This window comes from Euleptes europaea, chromosome 14 (genome assembly GCF_029931775.1).
Source record: "Euleptes europaea isolate rEulEur1 chromosome 14, rEulEur1.hap1, whole genome shotgun sequence".
NCBI classification, from domain to species: domain Eukaryota; kingdom Metazoa; phylum Chordata; class Lepidosauria; order Squamata; family Sphaerodactylidae; genus Euleptes; species Euleptes europaea.
Genome location: NC_079325.1, coordinates 53,017,070 through 53,035,720, shown reverse-complemented (window position 1 = coordinate 53,035,720; position 18,651 = coordinate 53,017,070). Strand labels below are relative to the sequence as shown.

General features: G+C 45.6%; 1 protein-coding gene across 1 annotated transcript in view; it reads right to left on the bottom strand.

Moving 5' to 3' along the window:
* CIZ1 (CDKN1A interacting zinc finger protein 1) overlaps window positions 1-7,717 on the bottom strand; it is a 41,085-nt gene extending 33,368 nt beyond the window's left edge. The window contains exon 1 of the mRNA XM_056860178.1: window positions 7,679-7,717. The gene's annotated coding sequence lies outside the window, so the exon portion shown is untranslated. The remainder of the gene's footprint in view (window positions 1-7,678) is intronic.
* Between the last annotated feature and the right edge of the window lie 10,934 nt (window positions 7,718-18,651).

The window sequence follows — 18,651 nt, the reverse complement described above, 5'->3', positions numbered from 1 at the left end:
TTGCATGGCCTTTGGGATCAACGTTCTCTGTTTGTTTGAACTGTACAGAGAATTTATACAAAATGATTCGTCAGTTATATCTAACTCAAAAGCTGTTCACTAAGATTTACAATTATCGTGCTGGTGGGTGTTGGCAGGTATTGCCATGCTGATTTCATCCATATGTGGTGGCTCTGCCCGAGAGCAGTGTTGTATTGGAGATACCGTATTTACTCGTGTATAAGCCGAGTTTTTCAGCCCAAAAAAAGGGCTGAAAAAGCCGGCCTCGGCTTATACACAGGTCAATACGGTAGAAGGGGGAAGGAGGGAGGAGGGAGGGAGGAGGGAGGGGGGAACTTACCGCCGCCGCCGAGCCACCGCCATTTTCCCCTGCCGGGAGGGGCCCTGGGCAACCTCTCTGCAGTCGCAGGGAAGCTGCCCTGGCCCCCCCCGGCCCCCGCCGCCATTTCCCCCCGCCGGGAGGGGCCCTGGGCAGCCTCTCTGCAGTCGCAGGAAGGCTGCCCCGGCCCTCCCCGGCCCCCGCCGCCATTTTCCCCCGCCGGGAGGGGCCATGGGAGGCCCCTGCCCGTCGCGCCACTACCGCCCACGTGCCTGGGCGCCTTCCTCCGGCCAGCAGCGGCCTGGAGGGGCCTCCTGCCGGCCCAGGAAGGACGCGCCGCCGCTGCTTCGCTGCCTCTCCAGGTAAGTAGTGGGTTCAGGGGCTTTTCCCCCTCCCCCCCTTGGATGGCACTGGGGTCTGGGTGGGTCGGGAGGGCCTGGGAGGCGGCGGGAGGGCGACCTGGGGCAGGGGCCCTGCGCTCTAAAATGGCAGCCGCCATTTTAGAGCGCAGCATTGCGGGTAAAGGAAATTTCTTATTGCCCCTCGGCTTATACGCGGGTCAATAAGAAATTCCCTTTTCTGGCCTCTAATTTGGGGGGTCGGCTTATACTCGGGTCGGCTTATACCCGAGTATATAGGGTAAGTTGCTATTCTGTTGGGTTTTGGTCAAGGTAGAGAGGTAGAAATCAAGCTGGAAATTATGCTACTTAACTATGTTTTGACAATTCCAAAAAGTTTTACAAAATTTAACTTTGAATTCAATAACAGCTGCACAGCACTGCATTGTATTTGCACAGAATTGGAAATCAAAAGATATTCTTTATGTAGATGAGCAGTTAGAAAAGGTAAAGGAAGTCTATCTGATGATTAAGCTCACATACTTTCAAAGGAATTAAAATCTTGAAGAATTGAGGTCCAAGTGGTTAAGGATCATTAATTGTATTCAGATCAAAATCGCTGAGTTATAGTGAATAGTTTGATAATCATGAGTATATGTTTGAAATTTATGTTTGTAAGGCTGAGTTGTTGCTCACTGTGGCAGTCCAGGCTGCATCGCTTCGGACCGATGGAGGAGGCTCACGGGATTGGAATGCAGCTTCACACAACCCTTCCCTCCCAATCCAGGCACACAAAAAACAAGCATGACAGGGACAAGGCTAGGCTAGACCCCTTCTTCCTGCATGGATTCTTCTTTGTTTGCCTGTTTCGATTAAAGCAGCCCCTACCTGTCCTCCAAAGTGGCACAGCCCAGACATGGGTTTATTGCCTCAGTGAGACCTGAAAACAATGCTCAGAATGCTAGAATCCCATCAGCAAAGCCAGAAAGAGAAGATGCAGCAGGCAGGCCCTTCTCTATCACGCTAAGAATCCCCTCTCCAAGGACCATTTGCATGGAATTTTAATATCATTTGTACTGAGGATTCTCTTTAAGTCCCAACAGGAGTCAGTTTTGGCTGAAAAGCAGGATAAAAACATGCTGTACACTGCACTGGTCAGGCCGCACCTGGAGTATTGTGTGCAGTTCTGGAGGCCTCACTTCAAAAACGAGGTGGACAGAACGGAGTGGGTGCCGAGGAGAACAATGAGGATGATCAGGGGCCTGGAGACCAGGCCCTATGAGGAAAGGCTGAGGGACTTGGGAATGTTTAGTCTGGAGAAGAGGTGGTTGAGGGGGGACATGATGGCTCTCTTTAGGTATTTGAACGGCTTAGAGGAGAGCAGGGAGCTGTTCCTGTTGGCAGCAGAGGATAGGGCTCGCAATAATAGGTTTAAATTGCGGGCAGAAAGGTACCCGCTGGATATTAGGGAAAAATTGTTTACAGTAAGAGTTGTTGGACAGTGGAATCAGCTACCTAGGGGGGTGGTGAGCTCCCCCCCCCCAATGGCAGTCTTTAAGCAGAGGCTGGACAAGCACTTGTCAGGGATGCTCAGGGGGTTGGATTAGATGGCCTGTATGGCCTCTTCCAACTCTATGATTCTGTATCGTATATAAATGTGATTTTTAAAAAGTATTAAATTTATCAATTCCCTTTGTGATGCTGTCGATATTATATATAAATTGCATGTTCCCCCCACAAAGGACTAGGAGATGGGAGGAATAGAATGTGCTCACTGGAAATTGCAATGGAAAAAAACCCCAAAGCAACTTCATCCATGGATGCTTGGCTAAGCAGCATTTTGGCATGCAACGTGGCAAAGTTGCTAAGAGACTATCCTGCGAATCAGGGTTTGAATCTCCCCTTCGGCTGGAGCTCACTAGGTGGCCTTTGGCAAGTCTCTGTCCCCCAGCCCTGCCTCTGAAAGACGTGGTTAAAGAATACTGACCTCTCTTCCAGGGTGGTTGGAAGGATTGCAAACAAGAGAATGCATTAAAAGTACTTTCAGTGCTCTGTGGTACTAGGACAATTAACGTGTGTGTGTGTGCTGTCAAGTCACAGCTGACTTATGGCAAACCCTGTAGGGTTTTCAAGGCAAGAGACGTTCAAGTTTTCAAGGCAAGAGATGCACAATGGTTTGCCATTGCCTGCTTCCATGTGGGCTGAGAGAGTTCTGAGAGAACTGTGACTGGCCCAAGGTCACCCAGCAGGCTTCATGTGGAGGAGGGGGGAATCAAACCCGGTTCTTCAGATTAGAGTCCGCCACTCTTAACCGCCACACCACGCCGGCTCTGCAGTATTAGGACAATTAACACAGTCAAGTTTTACAGGCTCGCATACAGGATAAAAACCAAGTGGACAGACAGACTCGGGCCTACTTGGTTCAGAAAGCGTCATGTGTGCAGACTGTAAAATTCACCCCAAAACAGAGCAAAATGTTCTTTCCATGATGCCAAGCTTTCATAAAAGGTCTAATACCCTCGTTCCGTACCATATTATTTTAATATTTGTACTTCTACACTCAATAATTAATGTTGTGTGATCTGGATATTGTGAAATTGTTTTTCTCCCATTTCAAACTGAAATGGGGGGAAAAGAACAAAAGAACTCTCTCTTCCACTGGCTGCTCTTAGTTGCAAAAGCACAGCAATCACCCCAGAGCACTGTCTCCAGGTGGGGGGGGGGGAAGACGAAGAAGAAGAGTTGTTTTTTATATGCCAACTTTCTCTACCACTTAAGAATCAAACCAGCTTACAATCACCTTTCCTTCCCCTTCCCACAACAGACACCCTGTGAGGTAGGTGGGGCTGAGAGAGCTCTAAGAGAACTGTGACTAGCCAAGGTCACCCAACTGGCTTCATGTGGACAAGTGGGGAAACCAACCCAGTTCACCAGATTAGCATCTGCTGCTCATGTGGAGGAGTGGGGAATCAAACCCAGTTCTCCAGATTAGAATCCACTGCTCTTAACCAATACACCATGCTGGCTCATCTATTGCTCCATCATTCTCTCCCAAGGGCTCAGCTCATCCTTTTATCATTTTTACCCTGCCCTTCCTTCTTTTGTGTACCTGCAGATCTCATTCCTCAATGTATACTGTGCCACAAGACTCCCAAAATGGTTTTAGGCCAGAGGACTGCCTCCTTCCCATGGAAGCCTGCCCCACACACCAAAGAGTTTTAGGCAAGGCCCTGCTCCCTGTGTCATCTCCATTGGATGTGTGGTAAGGGAGGTGTGGACACAAGACATGGCCCTTTTGGGGGTGGCACCCAGGTAGTGGACACCGCTACCTAATGAGGTGCATGAAACCACCTTTCTGCTCACTGTCAGATGACTGACGTGGGCTCAGACCAGGGGTGCCCCAGCATTTTTGTGCCTGTGGGCACCTTTAGAATTCTGACACAGCATGGTGGGCACAGCCACAGAATGGCCACTGCGGGAGGTGAAGCCAGCCACAAAATGGCTGCTGCAGATTACCTTCAGAGTGAAGATCCTTGTGTTGTGGTGGCAGCTGCTGTCAAAACAACGTTTTTTAAAAAATCTGCACAGTGAATCAAATTTCCAATGTCCAATCAGAAGACTTGCTGGGCAAAAGCCCCACCTGGCCCTGCTCACTTTCCAGCAACACTTGGTGGGCACCAGGAAAGGTGTCACCAGGCACCATGGTACCCATGGGCACCACATTGTGTGCCCCTCTTAGATAGTGTGTATGTTTTCCCCCACATCACTAAAATATGCTCTTTATTGCTGCTGCCAGGACGGTATGGTGGTAGTTAAAGGGTCAGACTAGAATCAGACAGACCTAGATTCAAATCCCTAATCTGCCATGGAAGCTCGCTGGCTGCCCTGGAACCAACTGCTGTCCCTCAGCCTCCACAGCACTGCGGAGAGAATAAAATGGAAGAGGGGGAAACGATGCTGTAAGCCGTTTTGGTCCCTGCTGGGGAGAAAAGCAAGATAAAAATGTCTAAATCAATAAAAGTTTTGTGCTGCTGCTATTTTTCCCAACTGTTGAAAATTTGGTTGTTTTCTTTCAGAGTATTTGATTGCTGTTCTTAGTTTTCATATGATGGTCAGCTGCTTTCAGGATAGGATTGAAAAACAGAACAATTATAATACATCGGCCCTACCATAGCTACAAAATGTACTTCTCTAACAGAGACAAGGGGATGAAGAACAAGAGTTGGTTTTTATATGCCGACTTTCTCTACCACTTAAGGGAGAATCAAACCGGCTTACAATCACTTTCCCTTCCCCTCCCCACAATAGACACCCTGTGAGGTAGGTGAGGCTGAGTGAGCTCTAAGAGAACAGTGACTAGCCCAAGGTCACCCAGCTGGCTTCATGTGTAGGAGTGGGAAAAGCAAGCCGGTTCACCAGATTAGAGTCCGCCACTCATGTGGAGGAGTGGGGAATCAAACCCGGTTCTCCAGATTAGAGTCCACCACCCCAAACCACCGCTCTTAACCACTACACCACGCTGGCTATACCGTCTGGAATGGTATAGTACAGCCTGATCTCGTCAGAGCTTGGCAGCTAAGCTGAGTCGATTCTTGGAAGGGAGCCCTCCAAGGAAAACTCTGCAGAGGAAAGCAATGGCAAACCACTTCTGCTTAATGACTTGCCAGGGGTCCCTATAAATTGGCAGCCACTTGACAACACTTCACACACACAACACAGGACACACATCCATCCCCAACTCAAGTTCAGAGTAGCCAAATTGCCTGACATAGTAATGCCATTGATGCTTAAGGCCTCATCAAGAGCAGCTCAAGAAGACTCCTGCCAAGGATGACAACCCCTCCACCTTGTACCAATTTCTTCCATGGGCAACCCAAGGCAGTGTTTTGAATGGAAGTCCATCTTCCAACCAGGAAACACATACCTACAACATGTTAGGGTCTATACACCTGGGCCAACAGCTAAAGATGATGGGTTAGTGCTGTAACAACCAACCAGCAATAAAGTCTGAGAGAAAGCTCTGTTGTCACAAACTTGTGACAATCTTGTCTCCAATCTGGCAAGGAGAGGACAATCTGGAAAGCTGGATTTGGCCCAGGGAGGCTGCAATTGCTGATGCCCAGTTGTAAGACCCAAACAAGAATCGATATAGGTTTAGTCAGTGGGCATGGTGAAAGGCCACAATCAATGAAGAGTACCCACGTGACATCACATCTATTCACCAGCTCTGCAAAGTGAGAGGCATAGATAAGACCCCTGGGGCTTCCTCTGGAGGCTTTTCAAGGAAGACCTTTTTTTAATTAAAAAAAGGGGGGCATTTCAAGAAAGTTCAGGATAAACTTAGTTCAGAAGTGTATACAATAACCTTCCCCCTCAAAAAGATGATATTGCAGATGAGGGCCCTTACACCAAATTGTATGCTGTTAATAACACCAACCAGTGTCCAGCTTTGTCTGCCATCAACCCTGTAAGGGAAGGGGCGCTATTCAAGAAGCAAACCCTCCTGTGTTGGATTTCAGCTAGCATTATGTATTTTTATGGGGGATTTAAATGGGCTGGTTTAATTAGGATCCTGTGCTGATACCAGCAAGTTACAAGCAAGTTTCAGGGAAGATTCTCAGTGGCCACAAGCCCTCAACCTCTTCACCTTATACATTCAGCTATAAACAGCTTTGCTCTTTCCAAGATGCCATTCAATATCTCAAGAGTTGGCAAAAGAAATTCAATCACTAGTCTAAGGGCCCAATCCACTAGGAAGCTGTCTGCACACAGCCTGCTGCAACGAAAGACAGCTGAATGACAGCACATTCATTTTAACCAGGCTTAACACAGGAGACATTCTGGGTAGCTTTGATCTTAGAGCTTTTATATAGCATGCCAGCCAACATTTCCCAGATGAAATTAATTCACCTAATTTGCATTATGTGAGGTTGACAACGCAGGACAGCGTGGTACGATGGATAAGGTCAGATTTGGACAAGGTAGACCCAAGTGCAGCCTTGAAGTCACTGGGTGACCCTCAGCCAGTTTCCCTCTCTGTCTAACCTCCTCTGCAGGGGTGTTGCGAGGAAGGGAGGGGAAGGAAACCAAGCACCGTGCCCTCAGTTCCTTGGAAGAAGGGCTGGATGAAAATATAAGGAAGAACAAACAACCTGCCCCCATTGGGGGTCTTTCTAGTTCACTGGTTCCCAACCGGGGGTCCGCACTAGGACTTTTTTGTTCGGTGCAGGGACCCCAGGGTTCAAAATAAAAATTCAAAAAAAATTGAAAATAAACTTTAATCATAACTGTTAAACATTACACTTAGAATAATATTTGAATATATATTTTTATAACAGAGAACTTTTAACTGAAAATATTAATTTATTATGGGTTTATAACTTTGTTTCGCGGACCGTAATTTAGTTCTCGATCCCTGGTCAAAAAAAGGTTGGGAACCCCTGTTCTAGTTGGTTCACTTCATGTGAGACATTCTAAAATTACTTGCCAATTACTGAAAAAGGTGGTGCAACATACAGTTTGGCAAAAGCCCAGCAGAACGACAGCTCCTGAATTAGAAACTCATCTATCAGAATTACCATGTAAAACTTTCCCTAATACACATAAAACAATACACATAAAATACACATTTTAACATCTGCATACGACGCGCTGTATTCCTATCCCCCAGTTCATAATAACAGCACTTCGCAACCGGTAATATAATTTTACAGATTCTCAGATCCTGGAATGTAACGAGGAGAGGTTCTAAGATCTTGGGTATCACCCCAGCAAAACGTGAACCCAAAACTTTGAACCCAAAGGCCAAACATCCCATTCAAAGAGAATATAAGCTCTTAAAGACACGATCCGGATTAGCTGCAGACTGCTGCAGCCGGCACACAACAGAGTACAAACATATAGATACAACTTATAGGGGTCGGGGATGCTTGAAAGGCGAGGGCGCTGGAGAAGATGCTGCAGCCCTCCCCCGGGCAGGCCCGCCCGCCCGCCATCCCCGGCCTCGATTAGAGGGGCTTACCGGCCGGCCTGCTGCTGCTGCTGCTGCTGCTGCTGCGGATGGTGCTGGAGGAGATGCTGGAGCTGCAGCAACTGCTGCTGGAACTGCTGCTGGTTGAACATGGCTGGGGGAGGCCGCCCGCCCGCCGCGGAGCTGCGCGGACCCTGGGGCAAAAACAGAGCCGAGAGCCAAGAGCCAGGGGGCGGCGGCGGCGGAGGGATCGCGGGGCGCCGCCGGCCTCTCAGCCCCGCGGCAGCCTGGCCGGGCTTGCGCCGCCGCGCTCCGGCCGCAGGGGCCCATTCATTCCTGCCGAAGCCGTGCGCCTTCCGCCTGGCCCCCGGGGTCAGCCATGGCGGCGACGAGGTGCCCGGCGGGGGTGGCGCGCGTGTGTGTGTGTGTGTGTGTGTGCGCACACAGAGGCGTCTCCCCACCCCTTCAACCTGCGACACACAAATCGCACAAAAACACACGCCCTCTCTCCAAACCCTCCTTCTCGTGCCGAAGGGAAGGGCGCCCTGCCCCTTTCCCAAATCAGGAGGTTCATTATTTGACATAGAGCTTTTTTAGACGGACATAGATCTTTCTTTCTTTCTTTCCTTCCTTCTTTCCTTCCTTTTCTTCCTTCCTTCTTTCCTTCCTTCCTTTTCTTTCTTTCCTTCCTTCTTTACTTCCTTTTCTTTCTTTCCTTCCTTCCTTCTTTCCCTCCTTCCCTTTCTTTCTTTTTTTCTTTCCTTCCTTCCCTTTCTTTCCTTCTTTCCTTCCTTCCCTTTCTTTCTTTCCTTCCCTTTCTTTCCTTCCTTCCCTTTCTCTCTTTCCTTCCTTCCCTTTCTTTCTTTCTTTCTTTCTTTCCTTCCTTCCTTCCCTTTCTTTCTTTCTTTCCTTCCTTTCCTTCCTTCCTTCCTTCCCTTTCTTCCTTTCTTCCTTTCCTTTCCTTTCCTTTCCTTTCCTTCGTGCCCTTCCCCATTTTCCAAAACCTGGGGCTTTATTTTAAATCTCTTTTTTCTAAATAACATCAGCACCTTTATTGGCATATCATTTTTTTCTAAATGTAAACAGTAACTCTCAGCGTGTGTGTGCGTGTGTTTTAATGTACCCTTCTTAGGGTTTCCAGCTCCAGGTTGGGGGGCGGAGCCTGAGGAGGGTGGGGTTTGGGGAGGGACTTCAATGCCATAGAATCCAATGGCCAAAGCGGCCATTTACTCCTGGTGAACTGATCTCTTTCAGCTGGAGATCAGTTGTCATAGCAGGAGATCTCCAGCTACCACCTGGAGGTTGGCAGCCATAACCCTTTTCCACATCACAGCGCTTTATTTTAAATGGGATTCTTTATAAATGTACAGGATAATTTCTTTTACGTGTGCCCTTTTTCAAAACCAGGAGCTTGCTTTTAAGTTGGCGGTTTCTAGATGTAAAGGGTAAGTCCTGAGTCTTTTTTTTTAATGTTCACTCCCTAGATTGGATGGTGGAAAGTGCTATCAAGTAAGTCGCAGCCAATTTACAGTGATCCTGCAGGGTTTTCAAGGTAAGAAATATTCAGAGGTGGTTTGCCATTGCCTGCCTCTGGGTAGCAATCCTGGACTGCCTCACTGGTCTCTCATGTCAGCTCTAACCAGGGCCGACCCTGCTTAGCTGCCGAGACCTGAAGAGATCAGGCTAGCCTGGACCATCCAGGACAAAGCACCCCATACGGGAGGGGGAGGGATATTATAAATGTAATTATTCCTACACGTACATGATACATTTAATTTAAAAAGTCCTAAACTAACAAATATTGTGACAGAAGCTTTCCTGAACTAAACTCCACTATCAGGTGCATGAAGCATGTCTTCAGATGTCATAGATATAAAGACATTAGATAGAGGGGGAAACAGTAAACTTGGGTCAAAGGCAATGAAACACAAAAGGTCCAGTCTGTGACATTTCTACGAATGATTCAGTTGTATGTAACATCAGATCATTTGTCAATGACAATTGAAGTCATATATAATAACAGTGTTCTTAGACATCCTGAACTAATGTAAATACAATATACAATATGCTTATATTTGTCTAGCCACGGTGATCCATGCGACAGTCACCTCCAGGCTAGATTACTGTAACTCACTCTGTGTAGGGGTGCCCTCGAAACTGATCTGGCTGGTACACAATGCCACAGCGAGGGTCCTTACGGGGACCCCACTGAGGGCTTATATTCAGCCAGTGCTCCACCAACTGCACTGGCTCCAGGTGGAACACCGGATCAGGTTCAAGGTGCTGGTTTTGACCTTTAAAGCCTTACACACTCTGGGACCATTGCACCTGCGGGCCCTCCTCTTCTGGTACACCCCCAAGAGTGTTACACTCTGTTAACAGCAACTTACTTTTGGTCCCTGGCCCAAAGAGTGTCTGGCTGACGTCAACTAGGGCCAGGGCTTTTTCAGCCCTGGCCCCAGCCTGGTGGAATCCTCTGTCGGGCAAGACCAGGGTCCAGTGGGAAGAGTTCCACAGGGCCTGTAAGATGGACATTTTCCGCCAGTTCTGTAGTTGACAGCAACGGTTCCATCAAAGCTGGCCTCCCTCCCCTCCCCCATTTCCCCTTTAGTTTCTACCAAATTGAATTAGGAGCCCTGACTGCATTACTGGACTTGCTGTGGCCCTGTTTCTTGCTGTGAGAGCCAGCGTGGTGTGGTGGTCTGGAGCGGTGGACTCTGATCTGGACAACCAGGTTGGATTCCCCACTCCTCTGCATGAGCGGCGGAGGCTAATCTGGTGAGCTGGGTCGGTTTCCCACTCCTACACATTAAACCTGTTGGGTGACCTTGGGCTAGTCACACTCTTTCAGCCCCACCCACCTCACTGGGTGTCTGTTGTGGGGAGGGGAAGGGAAGGGGATTGTAAGCTGGTTTGATTCTGCCTTAAGTGGTAGAGAAAGTCAGCGTATAAAAACCAACTCTTCTTCTTTTTCTGTTTCTCTAATATTGCTTCTCTAATATTGCGCCAGTTGTTTTACTTTGGAATTGTGTATCTGTTAGAATGTGATTTTAATAATTTTAGATAGATTTTATGGCTTTATTATATTGCGATAAGGATTAAATTTGATGATGTAAGCTGCCCTGAGCCCGGCTTTAGCTGGGGATGGAGGGGCGGGGTAGAAATTAAAGATTAAATAAATAAATATAATCTGAATTACCTGAAAAACTGGATTCATAGAGGCTCAGGGATACAGCCAGCCACAAAAAAGTATATGTAAATAAATTACTGGTAAAACAGAAACAAGTGTGATGATGTCATTTCTAATGTTTCTGCTTCTGACAGTTAAACACAGTTAGATTTCGAACTAGGCAGGAGAACACTGAAAATGGAGAGAATCCTCAGGAAGGCAGCATTTGCTCTATGAATGCAAGACAGTTTTGCGTGTTTTTTAAGAATGAAAAACAGAGGTAAAAGTATTATCCTCCAAGTTCAGGCCATGGGGTGATAGGGTCTTCTGTCTATCTATCCTCTTGTTTCTAGTGTCCCAGGATCATATATGACCAATTGGGGATCCAGGATATCAGATTGGCTAGTTAGTCTGGCACCAAATTATTTCAACAAATAATAACAAGTAAATGCAGACCTTCACAACTGTTTCAGAAATCAACCATGATGGTCAAGAAGCTTGAAAATATTAGGCTTTTCAGATCATTCTGATTAAATACAGATGCGTGGTGGTGGAAAGCGCCATCACGTTGCAGCTCACTTATGGTGACTCCATAGGGGTTTCACAAGGCAAGAGACATTCAGAGGTGGTTTTCCGTTGCCTGCCTCAGATGCTCAGTAACTTCTGAGATCTGATGAGATCGGGCTAGGCTGGCCCACATTCAAATTACTGCAACGTTTCATACTTGGAAATATTTTAGAAATATTTTAGCCCTATTGTTTGTAGTAGGTGCTTATCAAATCTGTGGAATTATTTTAAAAAAACTTTAAAATTCTTAATTTGGGTTGGATGATGCCCAAAATGCTTAAAACAAGAAAGTGATAGGCATTTTGGTTTCTGCCTTCTTCAAGGTCTAATTCCATTCAGTACACACACACACACACACACACAAACTTTGGTTTCTTCCACACAGAGGTATTGCTCTGCCATCCGGCATCCATGATATTGTCCCTTAATTGTTGAACCCCCCCCCACAATTTTACCCTGGTTTGCTCTGATCTTTCCTAAGCCTGGTTTTCATCCACACAGTGATGATTTCCCATGTTCCTTTCGTTGCCGCTATATCCACATGGTAGTTTCCTCTGCCCTTCTCTTGCCCCACCCCCAGCACTGGATGGCTTTTTAGGGCTTAAAAAAAAAGAGAGCAATAATTGACACTATGTGCCATTACTGGTTTTAAGCTATAGTGATATGTCAGTTACATTTTTTAAAATCAGAGCTGACAATCCCAACGAACTAGTAGATCATGGAATTAATTGTTAGAATGTTATACTTTTTTTTTAAAGCTCTCCAGTCAAACATTGAGGGGGGGATGCAGAGGAAATGGTGAGTGACAGAGGAAAGTGCACACAAAATTGCTTTGTGGACACTCTGTTGCCAGTGCAAATGCCTCTGCATTGGTGGCAGGGATGATAGGGAAACAGAGCATCCTTGCCATGTGGGTGCAGCTTTAGATCTACACAGCTGCATACACTATCTACATGCATTTCTCTGTCTAGCAACCAACATCTATGTATCTAGTACACAGATATATATTTTTGCTGTCAAGTCACATCTGACTTATGGCGACCCCTGGTGGGGTTTTAAAGACAAGAGATGTTTAGAGGTGGTTTGCCACTGCCTGCTTCTGAGTCAGGACCCTGGTATTCCTTGGAGATCTCCCAACTAAATACTTGCTGGGGTCAACCCTGCTTAGCTTCTGAGATCTGATGAGATCAGGTTAGCCTGGCCTATCCAGGTTAGGGCAGTATACAGGTGTTTTTTTGTTCCGTCAAGTCACAGCTGACTTATGGCGACGCTGTAGGGTTTTCAAGGAAAGAGATGTTCTGAGGTGGTTTGCCATTGCCCGGTTCCGCGTCACAACCCTGGTATTTCTTGGAAGCTGCCCTTCCAAATTCTAACCAGGGCCTACCCTGCTTAGCTTCTGAAATCTGACAAGATCAGGCTAGCCTGGGGCTATCCGGGTCAGGGCAGAACACAGATACACACACACAAATACACAGATTGTTTTTGTACTGTGCCTGTTCTTTGGTATATGTTTGTAAGCAGCTTTGAAGCCCTTTGGATGTGGGCAGGGGATTCATGATAGAAATATTTTGATAAATTTAATGAAATAGAGGGAGTGAGCTAGCCAAAGGTGGGGGGGGGGACAGCTCAATATGAGTTTCAGCCACTCTCTTTTAAATCAGTGAACTCAAAAGTCCTTCACTTTGGCTTGATCATGCCAGTACAATATAGAACAATACAAATACATAATGTTCATTATTTAAATATTTGATCTGGAAGGTTTAAATTATTTAAATATTTGTTCTGGAAGATCTAGATTAGTGAATTCTTAAAGGGAGCAAAACCTAAGCATCACTATAATTATAAAATGTGAGATGACCATCTCCTCCATCACAAAATCCAAACAAACATCCCAAAATCCACATTTACTTCTTTCCTTTGTCCATTGGGAATCATGGTTTTGTGCTTCCCTTACACTCTCCCCATTTTCTCCATGCTTTCACCAAGACTGAAGTTAGGTAAGAACATTAAAACCAGAGGAAAATAACTAAGGAAAGAAGAAAGCAGAAGGAGGAAGTAGCTGCACATCCACACAAATCTATCTGTTACAAACACACACGCTGAAGCAATCCTGTCCATCAACTCACCCCATACATGCCAACAAGAATGCTGCATTATAACAATACTCAGCACACAAACGCAGCATTCCCTCCCTGTTGTAGACTCACATTGCAAGCAAGCAAATGGTGTGCTTATTGTTTGGACCAAAGCGTTTCCATCGTATTGCCAAGCACAACGCCACTGGTTGCCGGTTGGCCCCCGGCTGATCTGTTATTTCTCACTCCCTCGCTGTGCTTGCCTGTTCATCTCTGCCAGCTTCCAAACTGATTTCAGTGGGGGGGGGGGTGTGCCTCAGCAGCATCTTTGCTTTGAGAGGCAGGGAGGAAGGAGGCCAAGCCTCCGTTAGGATTTGGTTTCTTATCCCTCCAATGCAAGAATTGTGCAATGTTTGGACATCTCATTAAAACGACCATCCTCTCCGTCTTTCCTAGTTATTGATCTTGCTTCAGAAAGATCCTCTCATTGGCCTCAGCCTCATCCTCCTTCTCCTGACACCCTCACTTAAAAACAACAAGCAGCAGGGTTTTTATGTACGTACAGATAAGGAGGGCTTCAGAAGGGTGGGCCACCATCTGTTCAGGGTGGAGGGGCAGGAGGACAGAGTAAATAGTTAAAGGGGGAGTGGGGGGACCATATGGCAGCCAACAGCTTTTGGATGGTTCTGGGGAATCCTAAGTACCTGTCACAGATGGTTACCGTCTTACTAAAAACAGAGGAAGGAGGGCTTGTTGCTACTGTCATTAGAGCGCCAGAACCTTAATTCCAGCAGCCCCAAACCTTTACAGAAATTATGTGATTGGATTTACGAATATTTTTAAAAATGGGTTTAATTGGCGAGGCATTCTAAAATCCTGATGTTATTTTTTTATGGTAGGCTATAAATTAAATAAATTATTATAGTCATCATCATCATCATCATTATTAGGGGCCCGCAAAACTCAAAGGGGGGGTCCCATTTCGCTCCCCTGAGCCTGCCAAGGCCACCTCCCCCAGTCCTGATCTCAGCCAGCGAGCCTGGAGTGGCTCTGGGCATTGCCCACTGAGGCTGTCACCTCCATCTCCCCCATCACAGCTCTGGGCCTGGAGCCTCTCCTGGCACCTGCCACCATGGCACTAGCTGCTGCAGACCAGTGGGGATGCCAGAAGCCACTCTGGGCTCTGCCGTGCCAGGGGAGGATGCTGGCAGCTGCCAACGGTAGGTGTGTTCTCTGCGAGGCTTTTTAAAACCTTTTTGGATTTTTCTGCAGACCCAGGGGGTTCCCTGAATTTACAGAAAAACGTGTTGGGGGTCACTGTGCCCCCTATCTGCAGATTTAGGTATCCCTATCCGCAGATAGGGGGCACACTTGGGAATTAGATATATAATTATTTAAGAAAAGAAAGCAGCCATTTGATCTCCAGACTACAGGGATCCATTCCCCTGGAGAAACTAACTGCTCTGGAGTGTTGACTATATGGTGTTATATCCCACTGTGGGGGGCCCAGGCTCCACCCCCAAATCTCCAGGAATTTCCCAATCCAGAGTTGGCAACCCTAATATCTTCTCATTAGCCTACTCTCTAGTTTGAGAACTGTAGACACAGCAGCTTAAGAAAAAAAGACCCAAAGAAATTAACATTCTGATTTCCCCCTTCTCTCCTTTTATGCCAGTATCCCTGAGCAGAATGCTAATTGCTGTTATGTTAAATTAGATCGCTCCACGGCTGCAGGATAAAACACTATCTTGTCCCAATTATTGACTGTGGATTCTTCTTACAGCATTCTACAGAAATAGCTATTTAAGGATCACTTGTTTTGCCTTCCTCTGTTCTTCATAGGTTTTCTATCGGGTTGGCTACTGCAAACAAACTCATCATAGGGATCTTCAGAATTCTGAATATTCTGCATTTTCAGGCTCATCACAAAAACACAAACTAGGGTCAGTCCAAGATTGAACATCACCTAGAATTTTTTTTTTTTTTTAAGGAAGTGCATGATTCAGGCAAAGATAAACATTTCCACGTCACACTGATTTCAGTGGAACTGCAACATGCTTGGCTGTATGCTGTCTTAGGTTTCTAGACCTCAGGCTACCAAAATAGATGTGAACGCTTGTGAGCAATGCCTAGTGAAATTTTGGGGGAGGGGTCAGATTGTACATGTAGTCACAAGGTGAAGAGCTTCAGTATCTGCATAATTCTTTGACCTTTACCCACAAGCAATAGCAGCTCAGGTTTATGCAAAATAAGTAGCTGTATACAAATTAGTGCAGTTTTATAAATACCCATGCAAGTGTTGGGATTTTATATTTGGTTAATATAGCAGAGTTTGCCCAGTCATGGAAGCGAGATATTGAGTGCAATAAATTCAGTCTTCCCAAGAAGTAAATTGCAAAAGAAAAGTAGAACTTACATTTATTCAGGTTCAGTTTGTTAACATTCTTGTTGCAGTTGATAAAAGATAGAAAGCCTCATCTAAAGAATACATGTCCCTATACAAGTGGCTAGCTAATCCAGCGTCATGTGAGTGCGAGTATGATTGTATGGTTTATGCAGGAGAGACCTGTAGAAACGTCTGCCTCCTTTGCAGACCATGTGGAAAGAGCAGAGAGAGAAAATGGATGCTGAGAAAGAAGGAGGAGGAGTTAGAGTGCAGCCCCCCCAAGTTCAGCCAAACAGCAACATCTCATTAAAGAAACAGCAACTACAAACTTAAGAGTAACATAGTGCCCCCCAATGTCCAGGCATGCTGAGTCACTCTCACTCCAACACTCCCTCTCGACTCTGTATGCCGTCAATGTTCACAACATTCAGGTTGTCACGCAGGCCTTGGTACTTGTCTCTTGGTAGTGGTTTGGTAAATATGTCCGCTGTCATTTTCCCAGTGGGACAGTAGTGTAGTTTGACAACTCCTTGTCTCTGCAAAGCCCTTACGTACTGGTTCCTGATTTCAATATGCTTTGTTCGCGCACTGTTCTTTTCTGAAAGAGAGAGGGCTATACAACTCTGGTTATCATCTAGCATTTGAACTGACAACGGCTCTTTAATACCAAAATCCTTCAGTAACATTATAAGCCACTCTAATTCTCTGCACGCTTCAGAAGCGGATACAAATTCTGCTTCAGTAGATGAGTGAGCAACAATTTCTTGTTTAAGACTTGCCCAGCTAATGGCACCACTGTGGGATGTGTAAGATTTTAATTAATTTAATTCTAGCATATTAGAAAAATGTTATTTTTCTATTATATTTGTAAGCTGTGGTTATTTATATAAGTCAGTAGAAAATAGTCCTGTCTAACTTAAACTGAACAAAGCAGGTGATTTTTCGTATCTGGTACAGGATATCACCAAATAACAGATGAGATCATATGCATGTGACCACAAAAATGAGATCAGAGTTAGGGTGGATTTGAGAGGAGGAGATATTCAAATCCTCTTAGAACAAAGAACTCTGGAGAAGTATAAATATGAGGACTAGGCGGAGTCTGTTAGGAGACTTTCACTTTTGAACCCGAAAAGGGCTGAAATGTCTTCCTCTTTTGCCTGGCAAAATAAAAAAAGCTTTTTTCTCCCTTTGCTTCTTAAACCTGGCGTCGTCTCTACTTTGTGATAATAAATCTGGTCACAGAGGAGAGTGTATATTTACATCCAACAGATTTATGGCACCCCAATGGGACATCTGGTTGTCAACTGCTCACAGATGACTGGTGTCGAAGTTTTGTAGGACAGGTGCACCCGGCGATTTCGCTGGTCCTCAAGCTTGGCAGACACAGCATCTGGGGGTGAGTGCAATTGCAGAGTCCCACTTTTAAACCGACCCAGGAGAAGCAACGGGCTGGAGGTAAGGAACCGCGGAAAGGAATTACGGGACCCTAAATGGTGGGGCAGTTCTTAGAGGTAAGCCCTTCTAAGAGGAGAAGGCAGAAGCAACGCCACCATGGATAAGGGGCTCAGTGGGACGCCACTGAGTTGGAATGGTAACGGGGGCTGTAACAGAGGGTTCAGCCAATGGTATTTTATTATCAATGGGAACAGCAGTAGCAAGAGCAGGGATTGTGAAATCCTGTGCTGATCCGGAATTTTTCCAGTTGCCTCCAGGGCACTAGAAGAGGCAAATGCCTAGAAAAGGGAAAGTAGTTTTGTGTTTGTATTTGTCTTGTCCAGCTTTGTTTTATGTTCCCTCTTTCTGTGAAGTATTTTATAAAGGGTTATATGGTTATTTAACAAATGTTAACGTGTTTATTTTTTTTATGGGGCCAGCCTGGGATAATGGACGGCGTCGGCCAAAAGGAGTTTCCAGCCTCCCTTCATTCTCTTTCTTTTCCTTTTTAGAGTTGGAGTGTAAAAAAAAAAAAAAAAAAAACTGTGTTGCCGAAAGGAAATCAAATTGTTTGAGTAGTCTGGTTTTGTTGTGTGTGTTTTTTTCTGTTATGAATCTGCTTCTTGTTGGGAGAAAAGTGATCTGGTTGTCTTCATTTTTCTCCAATTTTATCTTTCTGAGGAAGAGACTGGAAGAGAAAAGATCCCCCATGCCCCTCCTTTCTCCGCTTTAAAGTGTTTCTTTAAACCTTCTTGCTTTTCTGTTCTTTTTTTTCTCTAGGTTTTTTTATCAGACTGGTCGTAAATCAAGCCAGCAATACTGTTTTGTTAACAGAAGATCCTTTCTTTCTCTGAAGTTTAAAATGTGAAACAAAAAAAATAAATAAATGGAATTTTAAGTTAACTCTGACTGAACCAGCCCTCTTGCTGAACGCAGGAGGAAGGGCCAAGTCAAAGTGTTTGGAATTTGGAAAGCAGAGTCTTGTGAACTGTATCAAACTTTATAAGAAAAGAAACAGACTGGAAATGCTTACAAGGTGGAAAGGCAATGTGTATTAATATGAGGGAATAAGTAAGTTATGAAAAAGTTAGAGCATGTTTTGAGTGTGTTGTGAAGGGGCAAGTGTTTTGGCTTAAGAGGGCTGAGGAAAGGTGTTATGTATGGTTGGGAAAGACTTTAAGAGAGGAAAGCAGAAGGGTTTATAAAGAGAGAGGATAGTTATGGTTATTCAATGAGATGGATATTGGTGATGCTGGGTGCCTGTTTTCTCCAGGGACGGAGAAATCATGTTAATATATTAAGTGTTTTAAAACACAGTCAAATTAAAGCCAGGGTATTGTTGAAGGCTTTCACGGTCAAAGTTCATTGGTTCTCATAGGTTATCTAGGCT